This window comes from Hyperolius riggenbachi, chromosome 11 (genome assembly GCF_040937935.1).
Source record: "Hyperolius riggenbachi isolate aHypRig1 chromosome 11, aHypRig1.pri, whole genome shotgun sequence".
NCBI classification, from domain to species: domain Eukaryota; kingdom Metazoa; phylum Chordata; class Amphibia; order Anura; family Hyperoliidae; genus Hyperolius; species Hyperolius riggenbachi.
In genome coordinates, this window is record NC_090656.1 from 126738205 (window position 1) to 126743781 (window position 5577).

A 5577-nucleotide genomic window follows, 5' to 3' on the forward strand; every position below is an offset into this window, starting at 1 on the left:
GTCGCCAGAAAGAGGAGAAAGAGAGCTTTAAAATGATATGCATCTTTCCATAGTTTCTGCACTGCTCGGTGTCCCTTTAAAACACGTCAAATATTTCCCTAGTACAATGTATGGCGCCAATATTTTATTTGAAAATAAAGGTTCCTTTTTTTTTAAATTTTGCGTCCATCACTAATTACAAGCCCATGATTTCATAAATAAAATGAATATACCATGTTGACATACATATTAACCACTTTAGCATTTAGGACGTAGCTCCTACCTACAAATATGCATGTTGGACGTAGGAGCCACGGGGGTTCGTTGGGCCGCAAACCGCTGGGGTACGCAGCCCGCTCGTTAGCCCGGAGATCAATGAACGGGAATGCAGTTCCCATTCATTGATATAAGTGCCGTTAGAACGATCGCTGACTTCTATGGAGAAGCCGCAATTGTTCTGTTACATATCCCCTCTTCTCTTCCTGTAAATACGCTTACACTAACACCGCACACACATTTAACAATCCTGTGGAGCAGCCACATGGGCCGCGTAGGTCAGGGACCCCAGTGCAGCTGCAGAGGTGTATATCCACCACTGGTGAGAGCCAGTTGCCTGGCTTTTATGCTATACACTTTGGCACTAGTAGTGTCTGAATCACACACCTGAAACAAGCATGCAGCTAATCCAGTCATATATAAGTCAGAGCATGCTTGTTCAGAGTCTATGGCTTAAAACACTACAGACAGAGGCTCAGCAGGACCGCCAGGCAATCTGCATTGTTTAAAAGGAAATACATATGGCAGCCATCATGTCCCTCTCACTTCAAGGGGGCCTTTAAATAGAAACTGATTTTAGAAGGGTATAGAGGCTAATGTATATTCCCTTTAAATAATGCACATTGCCTGTCTGCCCTGCTGTATGCTTGTTTCAGGTGTGTGATTTGAGCTAAATACTCACCACCAGACTGAGAAAGATGGATCCAGCAGTGTTTCCCTGATGAGTGTTCCACAATCCATATTCCAGCTGACAGGTACACGCGATGTCACACGGCAGCACACAACGGGCGCGAACAGGAGGTCAAGCGATCACAGTACATTGTGCAGAGTCGTCAGGGAACTTAAAGATCCGATTTGCTGTGTCATCGGTTATTGCTGCATTTCACTAAATGTCATTAGCTTGATTGTGCACCTGTACCCACGTTGCAAGATCGCAGAAACAAAAATGCCAGCTGTCGGAAAAACCGCATAATGGGTATAGGCCTTTAGACCCTACTGACCAGAAAGATCAGCAGGTGACTGGTATTGTTTAAAAGAAAATAAATATGGCAGCTTCCATAGGTCCAACACCTCAGGTTCCTTTTAAGTACTGGGAAAACTATTATATTCCATTGCAATAACACCATTTACTCAAGCATGGTCATTTAGATACTAAAATAGGGCTGGTGCACACCAGAGCGGTTCTGGAGCTTTTTTTTAAAACGCTTGCAGGGGGAAAAGCGCTTGGCTAATGAAAGTGAATGGGATGGTGCCAACCAGAGCGGTTCGTTTTTTCCACAAATGCAAACATTTTTTAGATTTCTGAGGCGTTTCTGCCTCAATGTTAAAGTATAGCAAAGTGGAAAACAGCTCTGAAAAACGCTAGATCAGAGCGGTTTTCCAGGCGTTTTTGTTACAGTAGCTGTTCAGTAACAGCTTTCCTGTAACAATATTTGAAATCTGCTACACAAAAACGCTCCAAAAACTGCTAGGCATGTTTAGAAAACGTCTCTAAACATGCCTAGAATCGCTCTGAAATATGCTTCAAAAACCTCTAGCATTTTGCAGATCTGCTAGAGGTTTTTGGTGTGCACTGGGCCTTAGTAAGGAAGACTCACAGCACATCCACACATTACTATGCAAAGCAGAGATCAAACAGTTCATAACAATTTTAAAATGTCTGGAAATTGTATCCAGAATTATGTGGCCACTGGGGGGAGCAAAACGTTACTCTATTAAATGAAATCACACAGCGTTTTTGTGCAATAACAGGATTGATTTAATAAAACCAATGTAGAGTCTAATGCAAATTTTAACTGCACAGCATAACATTGCTTAGTAAAATAAGTCATTATAAGCTCTGCGAGTACAAAATATATGATTTGCATACATAAAAACTGGGGTCTTTTTTTGTTGAAAAGATTAATAGCAATGTATCCAAAAAATGCCAATAAGCTTAGTGGCACAGCTAGTAAATTCTTGACGTTCGGCATTTCACATACATTACAAAATCTCAGGAGGCTACTGTAGTTCTTTAATTTTCCTCACAATTAACTTTCCTACTAAAATCACTCATCACAGATTGTCTGGCAAATTCAGTGTGGGAGCAAGGGTGTACTGCGACTCACGGAAAGCAACTCATTCTTATGAAATATTTAAACTCTGCTTTTGTTTGAGAAAAAAGCAATCTTTTCTAGGTTAGCTTTACACATTACATGGCTTAAGCCAGTGGTTCCCAACCTTTTCCGGCCCGGGGAACACTTTCTGACCATATTTTTCTCCGGGGAACGGCGGGGGGCGCGCGGGTGTTTGCGCGACCTAGTGGACAGTGCTGTGTGTAGCAGGCTATGGGGGGGGGGGGCTGGGGTGCGGCTGCATAGCTAGCATAGTTGCCCCAGTATAGGGAGTTTAGTTGCCCCAGTATGGTTAGTATAGTTACCCCAGTATAGCTAGTATAGTCCCAGTATGGATAGGTAGTGCCCCAGTATAGGTAGGTAGTGCCCGGTATAGCTACTATAGTGCCCAGATAGCTAGTATAGTGCCCAGATAGCTAGTATGGTGCCCAGTATAGCTAGTATAGTGCCCAGCATAGCTAGCATAGTGCCCAGTATAGGTAGGTAGTGCCCCAGTATAGCTAGTATAGTTGCCCCCAGTGTAGCTAGTTTAGTTGCCCCCAGTGTAGCTAGTTTAGTTGCCCCCAGTATAGCTAGTTTAGTTGCCCCCAGTGTAGCTAGTTTAGTTGCCCCCAGTGTAGCTAGTTTAGTTGCCCCCAGTGTAGCTAGTTTAGTTGCCCCCAGTGTAGCTAGTTTAATTGCCCCCAGTATAGCTAGTTTAATTGCCCCCAGTATAGCTAGTTCAGTTGCCCGGAGTATAACTAGTTTAGTTGCCCCCAGTATAGCTAGTACAGTTGCCCAGGAGGGGGGAAGCAGCGCTAGAAGGAGGGGCAGTGGAGGCAGTGGAGGCAGCGGTGGGGAGGGGGGAAATATCCCCCCCTCCCTCACCTGGGACCCCTCCTTCTGCCTCTCTCCCCCTCCATTTATCGGTGGCAAGTGCGGGGCGGCTCGGCGGCGGGGAGACATGCGCAGACTTACCACTTCTGCGTTCCAAGCGCCGGCAGCGTCATGTCGTCAGATCTCCGCCTTCAATGCCGCCCACTGTGCTTCCTGATTAGCGGAAGCACAGTGGGCGGCATTGAAGGCGGAGATCTGACGACATGACGCTGCCGGCGCTTGGAACGCGGAAGTGGTGAGTAATTCTCCGTGTGCCTCCCCGCCGCCGACCCCGCACTTGCCACCCATAAATGGAGGGGGAGAGAGGCAGAAGGAGGGGTCCCAGGTGAGGGAGGGGGGGGATATTTCTCCCCTCCCCACCGCTGCCTCCACTGCCCCTCCTTCTAGCGCTGCTTTCCCCCTCCTGCGTTCTACATACAGTAGGAACGCACGGCACACCAGGCAACATGCCGCGGCACACTAGTGTGCCGCGGCACAGCGGTTGGGAAACGCTGGCTTAAGCAAACATTATTACATTTTGTCTGCAGATTCTGATGTGCATACACTAACACAAATCAATGGGCATTATTTACTGTGCACTTCAGGGGCTGGAGAACAGGTTTGAGCAGACAATTTGCCAATTCTCTGTCACCACAGAAATGGAAGCAGAGACTGACAAATAAGGAAACTTTCACGCTGCGTCTGTTATATTACAGCAGACTACCGATGTGTGCATCAAACACGTAGAATGCATCTACGCTTACCTAGGAGCCCTTTCACGGAAACAGGAAAATTGGGCACAAGAGGCACTGTGGAAGAAAGGGTGCCACTATATGCACCAATGATAATAGCCACAATTAGCAGCTGAGAAAAGACATTTTGACGCTGGACCCCAAAATTAGCAGCATGTGATGGGCGCCGGAGCCCTGGAAAACCCACTATTAGAGATAATGGTGGGGGCCCGAGGCTGTGGCAATGTGCCCAAGGCTGCGATTAGTGGCAATCAGGAGAAAGTTGGCCCAAGGCAATGAAGTGACATTTGGGCGCCACCTATTTATTGCCGCAATTTACGGAGAGCGCCTGCTACTTATTGCCCCAGTTTACATTGCAGGTAGCCTTGGGCGCTCAAATGTCACTTCCTCCTACTTGGCGTCCTTGTCTCCATTGTTCCACTGGCATCTTTTACCACATGACCCACTGGCACTGGTGGCTAACATGATGACAGATACTACTGCACCCATGAAGACCTGCATGCTGAGAAAAATGTAATCCCTGCATTCCTCCTATTGCTTGATCCTAGAGAGGTGAGTCACTTCACCTTCCACAGCCTGCATGATTGAGGGGGCTCTGAATTCTTAATACTAGGGCTCCTATACTGGGTGTCACATATACTGGGTGACTACCTATACTGGGGGGCTACATCTGGCTACCTAATACTAAGGGCTCCTCTGGCTACCTATACTGGGGGTCACATCTGGCTACCTATACTGGGGGAGCCCACCCTTGGTAACCTAACACTGGAGCTCTTTTGGCTAGTAACTTCTACTGGAACTACTTCGGGCTAAGTATACAGAGGGGCAACCTCTGGATACCTATTCTGGGGGTCACTTCTAGTTATCTATTCTGGGAGCTACCTAATAGTGGGAGACACCTCTGGCTAATGCATCTTAATCGTCTGCCCCATGTGGTTTTTTTTTTGGGGGGGGGGGGGAAGGGAGGAATTTTGCACACTCGCCGTGAGAGCTCTTTAGCCTAGAAACTGCCCTGGATAAATTATGTGGGGATGAATGCGCCCAGAGTATATAATAATAGATTTCTATTGGCATAAAAAGGGAGAGGAATTTTCTAGGAGAGGTAAAATAGTACACCAGTTCAAATGGATTTTTTTTTTAATTTAAAACATAGATAGAAATTATGTTTCAAGGGTACTACCCCGCTTCCTCAGGTCACTACACAGTGCCTTGTAACAGTGTGCCTAGAGGCACCTATACTCTATGCACACTGTTACAAGGCACTGAATATAGACTTGGGGAAGCGGGCTAGTACCAGTGAAATGGGTTGCCTGTGGTTTGAATAAAAATGTTTCCAGTTGAACTGGTATCCTATTTTCTGGAGAGGTAAGAGAATACCTCTCATTTTAATGATTTTAATGCCAATAGAAAACTATTATTTAATACTCTGGGCGCCTCCTTGTGATTATAAATTTTTTTATACTTTTAATTACCCCTAAACTAACGGTACTGCACCATTGGGTTCCAGGCCTCCCTCTGCTTACCACCTAGGTGTTCCAGGAGTGCAAGCCTACTGCTTGAAACACTGAAACCTTTCTGGATAAATTATGTACTTTCAGACA

General features: G+C 46.2%; 1 long non-coding RNA gene across 1 annotated transcript in view; it reads right to left on the minus strand.

Moving 5' to 3' along the window:
• Positions 1 to 1102: 1102 nt before the first annotated feature.
• Positions 1103 to 5577, minus strand: part of LOC137538716 (uncharacterized) — a 793867-nt gene continuing 789392 nt past the window's right edge. The window contains exon 7 of the long non-coding RNA XR_011024866.1: positions 1103 to 1208. This is a non-coding gene — a long non-coding RNA (uncharacterized lncRNA). The remainder of the gene's footprint in view (positions 1209 to 5577) is intronic.